The sequence below is a fragment of the Phascolarctos cinereus genome, unplaced genomic scaffold (genome assembly GCF_003287225.1).
Source record: "Phascolarctos cinereus isolate Bilbo 61053 unplaced genomic scaffold, phaCin_HiC Scaffold_376;HRSCAF=985, whole genome shotgun sequence".
In the NCBI taxonomy this organism is placed as follows: domain Eukaryota; kingdom Metazoa; phylum Chordata; class Mammalia; order Diprotodontia; family Phascolarctidae; genus Phascolarctos; species Phascolarctos cinereus.
The window spans coordinates 11057-30681 of record NW_027555709.1 but is presented as its reverse complement, the minus strand read 5'-3'; the positions used below and the strand labels follow the sequence as shown (position 1 = coordinate 30681).

Here is a 19625-nt window from a genome sequence, read left to right as displayed (position 1 = left end):
TGCCACGGAGATTTTGATTTGCCCAAGCCCACACAGCTAGGTCGCAGCAAAGTCTGAACCTAACCTAGGAAATGAATGGAGTGCTGAAGAAAATGCTTTCAGATTGGTTTTCTACAGGATTTCAAAAACTGGACCGGGTTACCTTGTGAAGTGCTACGGGAAATCAGTGAACATGAGGGTGTGCATTCTGTGAAAAGTGGATGAGCATGAAGTTGAAGTGTTAGTTCATACCGAAGATGCTATTTTTTTTCTCTCCTCACTATTCAATACCCTGGGAACCACTGATAAGTTTTGCATGTGGCATTGGCCAATGAGATTTCCAAAACTACCCAGGCAACAGTGAAAAAGTTTTCTCCTCCTGAAGTAGAAGACCAAAACAAAATTATCCCTGCAATTATCTGTTCTATCAATTTCACCCAGCAAGGCTGGGTGAAACAAGATGTTAAGTCGGGAAGTTTCCTTATAAAATGAGTTAAGGGCAGAAGAGGGAATTTCCTCACCTTGAAATTTTTTTCAGTCTGTTACCTACACCTGGATTCACCAAATGGCATCTTGGAATACTAAACTCTCATTTAGGAGAAATGAACTCTTTACATATCTGAACATAATGAAATCTCAGATATCTTAGGTGGCCTCATTACTGAAACTTCAAAGATGCTTTTTAACTAGCAATGAATAGCTGAAATCTGAAAAGCTGGTCAAGGTGTTAAGAATCCCCTTTGATGAGACTCTGTGGTCGGTACTTATATGGAGAGAAGCATCATGGTTGTGCCCTCAACCCAGTGACAAACTTTTCATCTGCAGAATAAGGTAGCGATGTGGCAAATCAGTTGGTTGGCAGATTTGAACCTCAAAGGCATTACTTCATCCTGTGGGATGATGGTCAATTATCCATATTTCTTAGAAGAAACTGCTGTGAACTGTGTCGCATGACTGGAATATCAAATGCCAAGAATATCAAAGCTTCTGACCAGGTTCTAAATTTAGTTTCTCTATTTCAGAAACTTAGCAAGCTTTAAACAGACACTTTTTGAACTGGAAGTCTTTTTTTTTTCCAAATCAGGAAGTAATTATAGAGTTTTCTATCACAAAAAACTCCTTTGTAATGAAACAAATTGAATTGTATTATCTTTCAAACAATGGATTTATAAGGACAGATTCTGTGTCCTAATTGACAATAATTTTATTACATTGCCCTAGCAAATGAATGATATTTACAGTCAGCTGTCAGTCTGATAAATGTCAGAAAAACTTCACAAGCTTATAGAAGGAAGAAAGAAATTCAACCTGTGTATTTGACCAAAGAAATTATTAGTCATCATTAACAGTATGGAATAGCCGTTACCCCTTTATTCCTTCTCATGATCTTGTATGAACATAATCCTCAAAAACATGTAAAAAATTTTAACATACATTTTCAGGTTTGGATGGATAGGCATCATGACAGGCCAAAACAAGGGTCTGGCTAATGACACATTTTTCTTTCCAATGTATATGTAAATTCACATCATGTAGAATTGTGTTCACTAAGCCTATTGGGGAAAAAAAATAACTGTACATGTGAATCCTTTTTTTAAAAATGTCATTCTTTTCCACTCACAAAGTGTTAGTATTGGTTAAAGGACTGGATGCAGAAACACTATATTTTACTGGCTGAATTTGCTAGCTTGAATGCAAAAATGGAAATATTTAAGTGCAGTAAGTTCAATCATTTAACACGAACAAAAATGAACAGAATTGCTATTGTGGTATAAGTTTATCATTTTAAAGGATAAAGATTTTGTAAGAGAGTATGTGATCTCATGAACTCATTGGCAAGCATTCACAAGGTGGTGAGAAGAAGCGATATAAAGATGCTGTCAAAGTCTCTCAACTTTGAAACTGATTGTGTGACATGGGAGACAATGGTACAGTACTGGCATGGCTTGCCCACATCAGAGAAGGCACTGTGTTCTATGAGCAAAGCAGAATTGAAATAGCTCAAAAGAAAAATGAGACATGAAAATTTAGAGAATCCACCCCAAATGTTAACATGGACTATTTGTGCCTGACCCGTGGTAGAACATTGCGAGCTCCTGTTGGTCTGATCAGCCACAGTTGGACACACTGTAACTTGATTCCAATATGGTGATGTCATTTTGGTCCTCTTCAAGAAAGAAGAACAACCAACAAGTAAATAGCAAGTTTGTTCATTAAAGCATTAAATACTAAAACCAAAGAATTACTTTGTATTTAGTTTACTTATTTGTATATGTTTCATATTCTTCAAGTGTAGTGAAAATTCCTTGAAGGCAAAGAATATTTAGGTTTTGTCTTTGTAACCCCATTACTTGGCAGAGACACTGGCACCTGGTACATGAAAATGCTTAGCAAGAGACATGAGTTTTATATTATTATATTAATAACTTATTAATATAATTAATATAATAATGATTAATGTTAATAATTATTAATTTGTGGTCCATCTTTTCCCTCATTTTTGTTATGATCCGACTCTTGAAAAGGTCAGTCAATTCTCTGAAGGATGTGGCTGACTGATGAGATTGCTCCTAGCCCCCAAGGCACAAGCTTATTAACTAGGTTGAGAGGTACTCCATCCAACTGGGAAACTGAACTTCTGTTTAGAGTATAACAGAATCCAGTCAGGGTGAGACTTTGCCTGGGGGAGGAATCGCCTGTCTTAATTCCCTTTATTAGAGCTTAGGGTGACCCAACTCATGAAGGAGAAAACTAGCCAGAGAGGTCCCGATGGAAATGACTTCTGCCCAGATGCCTTGAGGCTGCTGAGAAGTAGGAGCTGAAGACTTTTAGTCCATCTCCACATTAAATATCCACCAATTGGGGTTGAGTTTCACTTGATAGGGGGGTTCCTTTTCAAAAAGTACATATCTTATTTAAGGCATTTCAGAATCTCCTTTGGCATCTTTGGTTACTGAAACCACTGACCATTAATTTATTGATTATAGGGTAGCCTAATTAATAAATTGATTACTAATTACCTAGAAACTGTCTCTTAAGATTTTTCATTCATCACATTAGTAAATGTTCGCTAAAATGAATGGATTTGGCATTAATGGAAATACGGTGTACATAGTGTGGAATATATGGATGTTACTTCTGCGTATCACTCAATGAGAGGTTGGAGTCAGAGAAACAGTTTTTCTACAAAAAGTCTGGTAGACCGGAATGCAGTCTGAGGGCTAGATGGGAAGGTGAACAAAAGCATTATATTAGAATAAGAAAACACCCTTGGTGGTGAATAGACTAACAGGCCAAAACCAGTTCTGAGGTTAGGTATAGATTAACATCAAAAAAGATATTCCCAAATAAGAACTGACCAGGTCACCAAATTATAGGAAGTGGGAGATATAATTAGGGGCAGAGACTCACATGGAGAAATTAGGTGCTTAGGATAGGCTGTGACCTCTATAGTACCCAGCAAATGGTGAAACGGGGGAAGGAAATTCAAATGGGGAATAGGGGGAAAAAAAAGGTGTGCATTTGTCCATACAAGTGCTCCCACATGCATGCTCTCACACATTCGGGATGCCTGGCCTTCCCAGGTCATTAATAAAGCTTCTTCCTGATTCAACAATGGCTTCTTGGAATTTGTGATATTGATATAGATAACACACAGCAAGAAAGATACTAACCTATCTCTACGCTGGTCAGACTTGACCAGGGGTCAGACTACCTCTGAAGTATAGTGTCCGGTTCTGGGCACGATATTTTTAGAAAGACGTTGATAAGATGAAACACATTCAGATGAAGGCAAACATGATTCCAAAGCATCTTCTGTGAGGAATGGTTGAAAAAAAATAGGGATATTTCCCCTGGAAAAGTAAAAGAGGCTTCAAATCTTTCAGGGAGTGTTTTGTATAACAGGTATTCAATTACTTCCTGAGCCTTCAGAAGTCAGAACCATGAAAAATGAATGAGACATTTAGAAAGAAAGATTTCAACTCAATGACCAATGCCCCTCCCCCACTATGCCAATAGCTAGAGCTATTTATCAATATGAAAGGCTGCTCCATGAGTTACTCATCAAACATTTGGAAGTGCCTATTATGTGCCAGGCACAGGCGAGCTCTGGGGATTCAAATAAAGGAAAAAGATAGTCTGTGACCTCAGGGAGCTCACAGTCTAATGGGAGAAGACATCATGCAGAGAATTTTGAATCAATGAGATATAAGCTATATATATAAGCTGCAGATAATAAACAGAAGAAAGGCACAAGCATTAAGAAGGACAATTAGTTTTCTTAACCTAGAGGTGCTCATGTAAAGCTTATATGTCCACTTATTTGAGGTTTCTATGGAATAGATGTGATCTTAGGTGGGACCTTGGAATAGATGGCCTCAAAGCCCTTCCAAGACAATAAGAGTAAAAAATAATGCTGCATGTACTTCTTATATGCAATATAGGCTCATCACCAGCTTTGCAGCAAGGTAACAAATTCTGTCAAAAGCAGCTGTCAAAGTCCATCAACTAAGGTATAGATTGCTTGCAAACTTGAGGAAAGGAGTGGCTGCACCAACAAAATTAGAGATTCCTGAAGTATTGAAGCATGTGCCAGTTACTATTATAGATGCTGGAAGAGAAACAATGTTTTAAAAGGAACAATCTCTACCTTTATGAATCTGACAATGAGCAGATGTTTATACCAATAAGGCCAATATGGAATAGAAAATGCTGCAGGAAAAAGGAAGGTAGTTAAGAACAAAATGCTCTAAGAGATCTTAGGCAAGAAATAATACCAGCTGGAGGATCAGTGAAGGGAGGGTGGGGAGAGGAAGTAATATTTGAGCCAGGTCTTGAAGCAAGGAAAGGATTTCAAGATCAGTAGGTGGGACCATTCCATGCATCTCAGATGGTGTGAGCAATGAATGGAAGGGAGAAATGACAAGACAAGTATGGGAAAGCTTACATAGTCCAATTCGTCAGGAAAGTGCATACTTGAAAGGAAATTGTGTGAAATGAGGGTGGAAAAAGATATTGCAGCCCTGACCATATTGAGCTTTGAAATACTAGGGAATGGGGACCTAATGAAGATTTTTGATAAAAGAAAGGATGAGATCAGAACTGTACTTAAGAATGATTCATCTGGCAATGACACCAAAGAGGGGCTTGGAGTAAAACAAGGCTAGAGACTAAGAGTGTAGTAAGATTAGTTAGAAAGTCCTGCTGTGATCCAGGAAAGATGTGGTGAAGGCCTAAAATTGAAGAGGGGAGTGGAGTGGCAGGAAGAATACATTGGAGGGGATGGATTCAGGAGCTATAAAAAGATTAGGGAATGAAACAATGAATCATTGAATCAAAGAAAAGTATTTAGCAAATTATTACTAAATGTAATATATGTAAATGTATGTAAGTGTAAATGTATGCTAGGCTCTAGTGGCACAAACATAAGACCAAAATAGCCCTTAGGCAAAACACATACAGGGGAGTGGTGGTCATAGAAGGGAATTATGCTCTAGGAAGTCACCAAGAAGAGGAATGGAATATTAGGGCTATCTGTTTACAAGCTCTATCTAAAGACAGTAGTAGTCCTGATTAGATTTTAGTTCTCAGAGCAAAACAGAAATCAGTCAAGAGGGAAGGTCACGGGGCAGTGACAGGAAGGTCCCAAGAAGTGCTCAGCTAAGAGATTTGGCTTGTCACAATTTGGGTTTCTAGGTTTGGAGGATTTTCCAACAGCAAGAGCTATTTGTGCTGTTGTAGAGTAGAATGGACAGAACTTTGCAAAGACCCAAGCAATCGTAGAATACAAGCTCTTTGAGTAAAAGGATTGTTCCATTTTTATCTTTTTATCTCTCCCGCCTAGAGAAGAACCTTGTTTATACTCAGCCTTTGTTAAAGCAGGTTATATGTCAAAACTATTGGATGTTAGCGTCTTATGACAGGGACAACTAGGTGGCACCACAGTGCACAGAGCGCTGGGCCTGGAGTCAGTTCAAATCTGGCCTCCGACACTAGCTGTGTGACCCTGTGCAAGTCACTTAACCCTCTTTGCCTCAGTTCCGCATCTGTTAAATGATCTGGAGAAGGAAATGGCAAGCCCCTCAAGTATCTTTGCCAAGAAAACCCCAAATAGTATCATAAAGAGTTGGACATGACTGAAAAGGACTCAACAATAAAATCTTATGACAGATTAAATTTTCCCGGAGGGCACTTCACACAGATTAATTACCATAGCCTTATATCATGTCCAAACCTGTTTCCTTAACAACATTTTCTTTGCTATCTAGGACTTGATCTGTAGAGATAAGGAGCACACATTGTATGACAATGTTACCCAATGGTGTTGGCTTCATTGGAGTTAGAATAGGTCTGAAAGATAATTGAGGCCAAGACCATCATATTATAGATGAGGAAATCAAAGTCAAGAGAGGTTAAGCAATTCCCCTAGTATCACAGAGAGAGAGTTAGTAGGCAAGGTTTGATAGGTCCTCTAACTTCAAATCTAGTACTCTTTCCTTTTTTTCCCTCGGTGATTTTTCAACTATTAGAACCCAGATTTCCTGATTCCTATTTTAGTGGGATTCCCCCCCCACACCTGCAAAGACAACCATTGATATTGCTTGTTAACTCTAAGGATATGATTGAAAAGCTAAAACTTCAGAGACTGGATTTCCTCCCAGGTATTATGAAAGCAAGTTGTATAGCTTCTTTCTGGTGAATAGTAGTTCTTCGTTATGATCTTAAAGCTCAATCAGCCACGTTTTCTTAAATGTGAATAACTGAGGATGATATGCTTTTCCATATGTTTCTGCTATTAGTTTAAAAATAATCTCTTCATTAAGATAACAATCATAACTAATAAGCATGAATAAAGCCCTTTCTCATTCTAAGCCACCAGGATTCTCAGGATTATTTTGGATCATAATGTCCAATACAAAAAAAAAACCATCCTGTTAGCAAAAATAATACCATGAGGATTATCCTGCAAATAAAATAGCAGATAGCTTCTATGTATGGCCTTTAGTTATGGTAATGGCAGAGATTGATAGGTAAAGTTATCCAGAATTGAAGTCTCCAGTCCCTTAATATTCTTGGTTATCTGTTTTGTCATTCATCCATTAAATCAATCAATCATTAATTCATTCAAAAACATATTTTGATTGTCTACTATGTTCATGGCTCAGTATTGATTCCTGCTGGGTAAACAGGAAAAGATCAGAGATAATTCTGGACCTCTAAGAACTAGAACTTTATAATGCCTTTACCTACAAAATTTGTTTTGCTTTACCTTAAAACTGGTAATTTCAGGAACGGGGAGATTTAGAGTGTTTTCAGGTTATCAATTTGTATGTTGAAGTCCTTAGTATGAGGACAGGAGTGGGGAAGAGGGAAAGGCTGTGAGCCACATTGAACTCTGTGAGTAAAGAAGAGAAGTATCATAAAGGCTGATAGACAACAGTTATCAGAATTTTAATTAGATGGTAGATATAGGCTGAGTGAACTTCAAAGAGAGACAAAACTTTAAGGACCACAGAAATTCCATGGGAGAAAGAGATTTGTGGAGTTCTCAATCCCTTTTTGGTGCTGGTAACAATTAGAAGATAGAGAAGAATTCTTAGGTGTGAAGAAGACTACATGGACTGGTGAAAAGAGAATTGTAATTATAATTAGAAGACCTGGCTTTCATTCCCAGCTATACCATTTGTCAGCTCTGTGACTTTGGACAAGTCACTTAGCCTTTCTGGGCTTCAATTTAATTATCTGAAAAATGAAGAGGTTGGACTAAATGTTGCCTTCCAGGTCTACATCTTGTGATTGCAAAATTTTGGAAACGATCACTGTGACCTCAGCAGCTCTTGCCTATGACCCATTTCCATGCTTGACATGAATAAAGGAACCGTCTTTGATGTAGCTGTCCCAGACAAGTCTCAAACCGATCTCAATTTATGGTAAACCACTGCCCCAGATCACACCACTTGGGGAGCATTGAAAACTTGTAGATTCTAAGTCTGAGATCCCTGGAATAACACAACACTCAATACTCCCAAGACAGCAGCAGAAAGGGGAGAAAAGCCCTATCTACACCTTCCCCCCAGAAGTATGTAAAGCCCAGGAATAACTTAAAGTTAAAAGAAAAAGAAGTAAATTGGGACAGTGAGCAAACTACAAAATAAAAAGAATTCCAACATAAAGAACTAGTAGAGTGAAAGGAACATCCAAGACATAAATCCAAAAGGAAAAGTACTCCAAGCCATACAAAGGCAAAGAATCAAAGAAAAACAGCTTAGGCATATGTTGAATCAGAATTCCTGAAAGAGATGAAAAAAAAAAGTTTTAAAAATAAAGCTAAAAATTATTTAAAAAACTAAATGAGATACATAATGTTATCAAATAAGTTAGCTCCTTGAAAATTAGAATGGGCCAAATAGAAGCTAATAACTTCATGAGTCATCAAGAAATACTAAAACAAAATCAAAAGATTGAAAAAATAGAACATTGAAGGTATTGCACAGCAAAAACAATAAATCTAGAAACTAGATTGAGGAAAGATAATGTAAGAATCATAGATCTACTTGAAAGCCATGATTTTTTTTAAAGAGCCTAGGTACTGTATTATAAAAAATCATTAAAAAAAAATAACACCTATTCATATCTCTGAGAACCAGAAGGCAAAGTACAAACAGAAATATTCCTCCAGTCACCTCCTGGAGGAAACATCAAAATGAAAATACTTAGGAATATAATAGCCAAAATCCAGAGCTCCCAGATCAAATAAAAGTGGCCAGAAAGAAAGAATTCATATCAAAGAGTCAGAGTCAGGATCACACAAGATTTAGATGCCACCATCCCAAAGAAACAGAAAGAATGAAATATGATATTCTAGTCGGCAAAAGATAGATCTACAACCAACAGTAATTTAACCAGCAAGATTGAGTATAATGCTATAAGGGGGATGGGCTTTTGATGAAACAGAAAATTTCCAGGCATTCCTGGTGAAAAGAGCAGAATAAGAAATTTGAAATACAAAGGAGCCAAGAGAAGCAAAAAAAGGTAAATATGAATGAGCAATTGTAAGACACTAAACAAGGTTGAATTATGGATAGCGTTCTGAACTTGGAATCAAAAAGACCTGAGTTTGAATCTTGCCATAGGCAGGCATTTATTACCCAGGTAAGTAATTAACACTCTTAACCTCAAATGGGAGTAGTAATAGCACTTACCTCCCAGGTTTTTGTAAATATCAAAAAAGAAAATATGTGCAAAATTCTTTGCTAACCTTTAAATGTCACATAAATACCAACACAAAAATACTACTCTATATCTGCTCTCCCTGAAAAGCAACAGTAACACTGCTGTCTTGGGGTTTATATTTTTATTCTCCTCCTCAGATCCTAGGATCATCTTCTGTCATACTTGCCTTCCCAGATCACTAAACTTTGAGGCACAATCACAGTCTCTCTCTTGAATCCCTATTACATATTTTAACTACTGCCCTTCATCACATACATGGCAGTGTACTTATACCTGCACTGTGTCACATAATTTTGGAAATCAATACTACTACTTCAGCAACTCCTGCCTATGACCCATTTCTATGTTGGACACGAATAAAGGAACTTTCTTTATTGTAGCTACTGAAAATATAGAAGTGTCAAACCATATTCAATTTATAGAAGATAGTATAGTGACTTGAAAAGATCATTGGGGAAGCAAAGCCAAGATGGTGAAGTAGCAGGAAGAAGTATAGCCCAGATAGTCCAACACAACTCCTCCACAAAGAAAATATACCAGACCAGATTCTGATTGACAAATACAAGAAAAAATTTCAGTGGGTCATTCTTCCAGCCAAAGTCAGTGTAGATGGAGAGAAAGGTCTGTGGACACTGGGAATAGGATCTGGCCAAGTCTATATTGCTGGGAGAGTTCCAATGCCCAGGGATTGAAAGATGAGAATGGGTGTGCCCAAGGCCAAGTAGAGGCCCAAGATTCAAGCTAAAGTTGGGCCTGGGAGTGGTTCTATTATATTTTGATGATCTTAAAAGAATAACAGAAAAAGAGGGGAAGAGGAATACTCTTGGGGTTTGGGAATTGAAGGATGGAGAATATTATCTTATATAATTAGGGTGGGCAAGTAGACATTTATGCCACCAAGGAGGAAGGGAAAGGGAGAATTGGGAGACAGCTAAACCTTATTCTCATCTGAAAAAATCAAAGGAAGGACAAATATGCATGCCCAATTGAGTACAAAAATACATTTCACTCAGCTCAAAATGAGAGAGAAAAAAGAGAAAGGAAAGGGGAGAATAATCCTGAGGGTAGATTAAGGGAGGAATTAGTCTTTAGTAAAAACAAACACTTGAAAAAGGGGCAGGAAATAAAGAGGAGGAAAAGTATAAGAGAATAAGGTAGAGAGAAATACATAAGAAACAATCATATCTGTTTATGTGAACTCATATGATAAACTCACTCATAAATGGAAGAGAATAGCAGAATGAATTAGAAAGTCAAATCCTACAATATTGTTGATAAGAAACAAATCTGAAAAGAAGATGCACAAAGACATAAAATATAGTACAAACAAAATTCATTATGTTTCAGCTGAAGTAAAAACAAAACAAAACAGGCAAGGGAACCAGTTTATGATCTCAGCCAAAACAACAGCAAAATCAAACCTTGTTAAAAAGATAAACAAGGAAATTATCCTTTTAGCACATATCATAGATAATGAGTTACTATCAGTACTTAACATATATGGACCAAATGGTATAGCATCTAAATTCTTAAAGGAAAAATTAAATGAATTATAAGGAGAAATAGACATCAAAACTAGTACAACAAAGAATCTCAATTTACCTTCTCTCAGACCTAGAAAAATCTAATGAAAAAACAAGCAAAAAATAACAAAGAACCTGAATACAATTTTAGAAAAGTTAGATATATTAGATTTCTGAAGATTATTTAATGGTAATAGGAAGTATACATTTTTTATCAGCTGTCTATGACACCTTTAAAAAAATTGACCATATATTTGACCATCAAAACTTTGTAAACCCATGCAGAAAAATTAAACACATATTTTAGAGACCTTAATTCAATAAAATTTTATTCCAACAAAGGACTTTTGAAGCAAAGATTAAAAATGGAGATAAAACAGCTGCCTGGCCACCCCCAGCCAGGGAGAGGAGGAGTTGAGAAAACTGCTTGAGAAAACTGTTTATTGGTGGCTTCAGCTTTGAAACTATAGATGATCATTTAAGAGAACACTTTGAAAAATGGGTCACTCTCACAGATTATGTGATAATGAGAGATCCCCAAACAAAATATTCCAGAGGTTTTGGCTTTTTTGACTTATTCTTGTGTAGAAAAGACAGATGCAGCAATGTGTTTGGCCACATAAAGTTGATGGGCTCCTTCACTGTGGAACCAAAGAGACCTGTTTCTGGAGAGGATTATAGTAAAACCTGGTGCACATCTGACTGTGAAGAAAATGTTTATAGTATTAAAGAAGATACAGAAGAATATAATTTAAGAGATTGCTTTGAAAAGTATGGCAAGATCAAAACTACAGAAGTTATGGAAGATCAACAGAGTGGAAAGAAGAGAGGATGTGCTTTTGTAACTTTTGATGATCATGATACAATTGGCAAAATTGTTGTTCAGAAATATTATACTATTAATGAGCATAACTGTGAAGTGAAAATGGCCCTTTTGAAGCAAGAGATACAGTCTACTGGCTCACAAAGAGGTTGTGGAGGTGGCTTAGGCAATTTTATGGGTGAGGAGGAAACTTTGGAGGTGGTGGAGGAAACTTTGGTGGAAGAGGTGGCTATGGTGGTGGTGGTGGTGGCAGCACAGGCAGTTATGGAAGTAGACATGGTAGATATAATGGATTTGGTGGAGATGGTGGCAACTATGGAGATGGTCCTGGCTAAGTAGTAGAGAGGATTATGGTGTTGGTGATGGACTTGGATATGGAAACCAAGATGGTGGATATGGTAGTGGTAGAGGAGGATATGGTGGTTACAATGAAGGAGGAAATTTTGGTGGTGGTAACTATGGTGGCAATGGGAACTATAATGATTTCGGAGATGGTAATGGGCAGTAGCAATCAAATTATGGACCCATGAAAGGAGGCAGGTTTGATGGAAGGAGCTCAGCCAGTCCTTATGGTGGTGATTATGGATCTGGTGGTGGAAATGATGGATATTATGGTAGCAGAAGGTTCTAAAAACTCAGCAGAGGAGGGCTATAGTTCTTAGCAGGAGACAGAGCAAGGCGTTGTTGGGAAAGCTGCAGGTTACTTTGAGACAGTCTCCCAAATGCATTAGAGGAATTGTAAAAATCTGCCACAGAAGGAACAATGATCCACTGTCAGAAAAGTTACTGCAGCTTAAACAGAAAACCCTTCTTGTTCAGAACTGTCATAGCCACAATTTGTGAAAAAAGTGCAGCTATTGATTAATGCAATGTAGTGTCAATTAGATGTACATTCCTGAGGTCTTTTATCTGTCATAGCTTTGTCTTTTTCTTTTCTTTTCATTACATCAGGTATATTGCCCTGTAAATTGTGGTAGAGGTACCAGGAATAAAAAAATTAAAGAATTTTTAACTTTTCAAAAAAAATTAATTGCAGACTAAATAACACTGTGTGGATCAAAGGAAAAACCATAGAAAACATCAATAATTTCATTAAAGATGACAATAAGATAACATACCAAAATCCCTGGGATACAGCAAAAGCAATACTTAGGAAATTTTTATATCTCTAAACACATTCCTTAATAAAAGAGATAAATAGCAGATCAAAGAATTAATCATATAATTAAAAAGCCCTAAAAAACAAATTTTAAACCTTTAATTGAGCCATAAAACAGAGATCTTGAAAATCAAAGAAGAGGTTAACTAAATTAAAAGAAAAAAGAATTAATAAGTAAAAATAAATAAAACTAGCAGATTAAAGTATGAAATAGATAAATCATTAGCTAAATTAATTTTTAAAAATAAAGAAGAAAACACAATTAAATATAAGGACTGTCTTGGTGTCTTTCTGGCAGCTTCTAAAGGGTGAAATTCTTGTTCATCTGAGTCTTAGCCATGGTGTACTAAATTGCACTTAATACAGTGCGGGCTGTGAAGGAAAGGCCATCTTCCTCCCATGCTTTTTAGGCTCTTTGATGTTGAAAATCAGGTTTGGGATTTTGATATGTTCCATTTGTCCTTTAAAGTTCTTGGCACTTGTGGTAAAGTCCTTGGTCCCAGGAACTCAAACCATGTCAACTTTTAAGCTATGATTCAAGGATGAAGGGAAGTCCCAAGTGGGGTTTTGGACTTGGAACTTTGTGGTACTATATTATATAGAAACTATTAACCTAATCCTTCTCCAATCCTCAAAGATTTGAGTAGTGTGAAGGAGAGGGATAATAGCTCCCAGATGTTTGAGGTGGTGATGTTCATGTGTTTGTTCTTTCTACACCTTTGAAATATTCCTTTGAAAATACTGATCTAGCTGTGAAGTAGATAAATGGAGCTGGGGTCCAAGTAACCAATAAAATTGGGGGATTAGGCATCTGTGTACCTGAATCTATAGCAGAGACTAGGTACTCTTCAGATCCCCTTAAAGGTCCTAGAGAACTCTGAGGGAGTAGGAGAAATGTAACAGGACTGGCAGAGATCAGGAAAGTCACTGTTTAATCTAGTTTCTAGTCTTAAACTACTCCACTCCCCAATTTGACATTGCTGCCAGGTGAATCCTCCTAGGCAAAGCTCTGATTTCATCACTCCTTAATCATAAATTTTCTTTACATCCCCATTTCCCACCAAATATAGTATAAGCTCATTAGCCCAGCATTCACAGCCCAGTGTAGTCAGCCACATCTCATTTAACTTCCCTTCAAGTACTCCACCTTCCTGCCATACTGGATTATTCAAATTTCCCCATACTTGTCATTTCTCACCTCCGTAAATTGAACACATCATCACAATGCATGGAATGGTCCCATCTATTGCTATTGAAATCTTTTCCTTGTTTCAAGACCTACCTTAGGCACAACCTCTTCTACCCACCCTTCCTTCATTGATGCCCCAGCTAGCATTGTTGTTTCCTCTCTCAGATCTCTTACAGCATTTTGTTCTTAACTACTTTTCCTAATCTCTAAGCATATTCTAATTTGTATTTTGCTTATTCAGGTACACATCTTATTTCTCAAGCTATTTTTGTCAGATTCATTGAGGTAGAGATTATTCCTTTTTAACTATCTCCCCCCCCCAGCATCAAGCACATGCTTCAGTATTTGTCTTCAAGGATCTCTAATTTTGCTGGTATCCCCCCCTCCAAGTTTTTCTTTTTAATAATAAATACAGGTTACAATCTATCCGAATGTTAGTTAATAGAATTTGAAAGCAAATTCTTGTTGCTTTTGAAGAATTCAATACACCGCTGTGAATGGTGATAAGACTACACTATACCATATTTCATGGCATAATTGTCGCCACCACATGATCAGCACACCTTTTTTTTTCAGATCAAAAATTGGTTTATAACCTTTTATCATGTAGTCATCACATGGTACAATTCTGTTTGTCATGCAGCTTAAAAGATAAACAGAGCAGCAATGTATTCACCAGTGGCATATGGATACACGTTTATTTCTCGAGCATTGCGAGCTTTGAGCCTAGGATTCTTACTGTGTGCACATTGTCGGTGTATTTCTGAAAGCCAACTTGCTTGGTTTATTTAGAGCTTTAGAGTGCTGCTGCAGTATGAATGGTATTGTCACTCAACCCAATAAAGAGCTGTAAGCGCAAGGGAAGCAGGTGAAGCTGCTTTGAGTAAGTCATTTGATATGGTAAGACTTGCATCTTCCAGTGCTAACTAAACTGTACAGCTCATCTGGTGGTGGTGCATTAACATGTGAAGCATTTCTTCCTGATTATGGGTAAATATAAAAACTATTTTGTGGGCTTCAAGCTGAAAGTGAGTGTGCTTGCTGAACAGCATGGAAACAGAGCTGCGGAAAGACAATTTTCAGAGAGTGAAAAGTTGATGTGAGACTGGTGGAAACTAAAAGACAAGCTAAAAAACACAAACCTTTCTAGATGTGCATTTAGAGGTCTTAAAACAGGCAAGCTTCCACAAATCGATGAAGTGTTTGTGTGTTCCATGTATCCTAATCTTGCACCAAAGAAGTTTAATAGTAACTGATTTTTTAAGTAATACTGGCACCAAATTTTTTTAAATAAAAATTTCATGTAATAGTTGCATCCCATCTTTTTTGCAAAAAGTTGGCATAAAATCTGAAATGATTATATGGTGAAATACAGTATAGCGGACACTAATAGCATTTATTGAATCTTATAATCTTAGATTTAGAAGGATTCTTCAAGGCCATCCGTTCCAAGATTCCAACTAATGTGGCAACCTTTCTACAAAACTCGCAAAAAAAAGTGATCATACAAGATCTGCTTGTACCACTCTAGCAAAAGAAAATTCAGTGTCCTCCTTAATCATATTGCCCATTCTCTGCTGATTTTCTCCAATTTATCTTGTGTTATACCTTGTTTGTATAATAATTGCAAATTTTCTCCCCCATAAGTCTGTGAGCTCCTAGAGGACAGTGACCATTTTTTACCTTTCTTTGAATCCCCAGCACTTTGCCCAATGTCAAGCACCTTGTAGGCACTTAATAAATGTTTGTTCTTTGCCTTATAAGGAAACCAATTATATTGTTAAATGGCTTGAATTATTGGGATTTTTTTCTCCATTGAGATGAAATCTGTCTTTCTGTATCACTCATTCATTTTTCCTGGTTTTGATATCTATAAAATCACCCCCCCCATAATCTAATTCCTCTTAAACATGATACCCTTTGTAAGATTTGAAGCCAGTCATCATTCTCTCACTGCCTTTTCCAGGAAAAAATACCTATCATGAGATATGGTTTGGAGTTTTGTTTGCTTTTTTCTGAATGTGTTTAAGAATGCAAAGTCCTTCCTAAGATGTGCTGCCCAAACTAGACAAAATGTTCTAGATGTGGTTTGACCAAAGCAGTGTAAAAATGATTGCTAATCTTTCTTGTTATGGGCATGGCATTTTCATTATAACAGCTTGAGACCCCGTTCTGATCAGTTTAGCAAATATTTACTAAATGTATTCCATGTACAACATGTAAGAGCTCATGCCAAGAGCTCATGATACAAAGACAAAAGCTAAATCTTTCCCTGCCTTCAAAGAGCTTTCATTACACTTGGAAGATATACATACACACATGTAAGTAAATAAGAAATAGTCATTTTAAGAGAGGGAGGGCCAGTAATGGGAGGTATCACAGAAGGCATCATGTAAGAGTTAGCACCTGAGCTGTGCTTTTAAGGAGGTAGGAAATCTATGCCATAGAGGTGAAAATGGAATGTACCCTAAATACGGGATGTCACTTATACACAGATATGGGGATAGGAGGTGGAACAAGGTATATGGGGAACAGGCAAAAAACAAGCTTGATAAAGATGAAGAATGTAGGTAATGGAGTAATATGATATGAAGCTGTTGCTGTTCAGTCATTTAGTTGGGTCTGATTCTTGTGATTCCATTTAGGGTTTTCTTGGCAAAGATACTAGAGTGGTTTTGCCATTTCCTTCTCCAACTAATTTCATAGGGTGGAAACTGAGGCAAACAGGCTTAAGTGACTTGCCCAGGGTCACACAGCTAGAAGTGTCTGAGGCCAGATTTGAACTCAGGTTGACTGAGCTACTTGGCATGATAAAGAAGTTGTTCTTTATCCTAGAAGTAATAAGGAACTTTTTGTGTCTTTTATGCCATATCAAGGTGACTTGGAATTTACAGGAAACTGCCTAAAAGTTCAGGATGAGATAGAGAGATAGTTTGGCTCTTCCTTCTCCTAAATCCTGAAGGGAGAAATCATAGCAAATATTGATGTCATCACCAAGTCACTGATCCCTAGCAGATGTGTTGAAAATTATGAAATCTGAGACAGCTGCTTCTCTAGGTAGAGATATATTTAGGTGACTCCCTGCCTAGGAGATAGCTATTGAAAAACATAAATATCTTGAATTCCACATCCTCATTATTCTTGATGGTCCCTTCAGGCTCTACATGTGCCAAATTATGATGATTACCTGCCTGATATCATTCCAAATGACAAAATTCCATTCTAGGCAAAGCATGGAATCGTGGATAGAATCAAGAACATTTTAGCAGAGGGTCATTTTGGATGGTCTCCCACCCAAAGGTTGGAATACACTGTTCCTTGATATAGAGGTCTTAGACACTAAATTGGAGGAAGAGGAGGATAAAATAAATGAGAACATCTAAGAAATAAAGAATTTAGGGTTGCAAACAGGGTTAAGTGACTTGCCCAGGGTCACACAGGTAGTAAGTGTTTGAGACTAGATTTTAACTCAGGCCTTCCTGACTCCAGGCCCAGTGCTATATCCACTATACCACTAAAAAAAGTTCGAGGGTTAATTGAATAAGGGCCTTGGAAGCAGTAAGGAGTACCTGCAGGTTTAGAGTAGGAGTCCTGGAGGCCTAGAAGATTCTGTTCATTTTGCAACAAATGAGCTTTACAAACAGGGTTGGCACAAATTGAAACATCATTTAGAATGCTGAGCTGCACTCAGAACTTACCAAGAGGCTTCATGTTCACTGTAAAGGGTAGGTCAGAGTTAGTACCTTAGGGAGAAGACTATGACAGAGCTTTCTGGGTTGAATATGCAGGTGACAGCAAAACCAAAGAAGAGTCCCGGATGAAGGGGATGAACTTCTAGGTGCCAGAGGTGAAGTGACCTGAACAAGTCTGTCATTCAATAAATATTTATTAAGCACCTACTGTGTGCTAGTCAATGTGCTAAGTGCTGGAGGATACAAAGAGACAAAAGACAGTTATTGAAATTGGTGAACTAATACAGGAATATATGAATTGTCATGTGTGGTGAGGGATGATAGGAAGATTGTCCAAGAACGATTCAAAAGAGAGACTGAGTGACTGTGCCTCAAAGTCTAGTGATCTGGGAAGACAGGTATGGCAGAAGATGGTCTTGGGAGCTTAAGAAGAGGATAAGAATGTGACCCCCACCAAGGCAGCACAGTGTTACAGCTACTTTTCAGAAAGAACAGATACAGAATAGCAGTTTGTTGTTAATATTTATATGGTACTTAAAAGTTAGCAAAGAATTTTGTATATTTAAATTTTATAATTATATATAAAATATATATTATATATTTCATAATTACATATATCTTATTCGATATTTACAAAAACCCTGGAAGTGCTGTTATGCCCATTTGAGGCTAAGAGTGCTTAATTAACTTGCATGGGTAATTAGTGCTTAAAGCAGGATTCAAATTCAGGTCTTTTTGCCTTTAAGTTCAGGACTCTAGCCTACGTCAGCTGTCTTATGTCTATGTCAGAACATATATTACCCCATATAAATTCACTCTGACAAATAGTATTATGGAGTCACCCAAGGCATGGTGCTAAGTGCACTAGTTTTAGAGATGGGGTATCTGGATGATTCAAGTTCTGGTTTTGCTGTTCAGCAGCCATGGGCAGAGAAGTGGTGTAGTAGGTAGAGTGCAAAGGCCCTGGAGTCAGGAGGACCTGAGTTCAAATGTGTCCTCAGACATTTCCTAGCTGTGTGATCCTGGGCAAGTCATTTAACCCTGTTTGCCTCAGTCTCCTCATCTGTAAAATAAACAGAAGAAGGAAATGGCAAACCACTCCAGTATCTTTGCCAAGAAAGCCCCAAATTGGGTCGCAACGAGTCAGACAGAAAATGACCAAACAACAATCCCTGACATAACTGCTGTTAGTATGACAGATACAGCACACAAGAAGAAAGCAGAAATGTCTTCTGTTGTATGAAGCATTTGTTAGGGGTGGTGAGGGGTCCCTGGAAATAGCTTTGAGTGCAAGAAGCAGAGAATAATGTTAGAAGAGCAAAGGAAATTCTTAAATTCAGAAAAGGACTTAAGTAGGAAGGAATGGAGCGGTGTTGTTTTTTACAGGAATAAAGAGGCCAAGGGAGAGCGCAATCTAGCCCAGGAACAATGGAGGAGGTGAGTTAGGTTAGAGGCAGCAAAAGCTGTCTGGGTAGGTAAATAACTTTAGGAAAAATGGCTGTAACGTTATAGCATCCCAAATCAGAATGCTGACAGGCTTTCCAGGGTTGCCTTGATTAACTTGTGTTCATGGAGGTATGAAAAGCGCTTAACACATTCCAGTTCCTCTGATCTGCCAAGAAGCCCGCGGGGGAGACATAATGTGGATAATACAATTCTCATTTTACTTGTGAAGAGGTGCCACTTTAAGGTTAGTAAAGCTGAAGGTCAGAAGGAGGCAAAAATAGATAAAACACAAAGAAAAAGCCCTTTCAGATGTAAGGGAATCATTCCATACCTTAGAATATCCTGAGGTTTGAATAGCCCAACTGTACATGGAAAAGGGGGTGGGTGAAGGGGGAGGGAACGAACTTTCCCGTGGGGCACAAACTGTTCTCATTCCCAGGCACTCAGCACAAGACCCCAACAGGAATCTGGGAACCTGAATTAGGTGATCACCATAAGTAAAGGCAGAGCCTCTCTGGGCATGTGCTCTGAATCGGGAAAATTTGCCAAAGCCAAGAGACTAGACCTTCTCCCACCTACT

The 19625-nt window shown here is 37.7% G+C and overlaps 2 pseudogenes; both read left to right on the top strand.

The window, feature by feature from the left end:
* The first annotated feature begins 71 nt into the window (after window positions 1–71).
* LOC110204420 (malonyl-CoA decarboxylase, mitochondrial-like) lies at window positions 72–1019 on the top strand (annotated as a pseudogene).
* Window positions 1020–6993: 5974 nt separating this feature from the next.
* Window positions 6994–12190, top strand: LOC110204421 (heterogeneous nuclear ribonucleoprotein A3 pseudogene; annotated as a pseudogene).
* Window positions 12191–19625: the final 7435 nt, after the last annotated feature.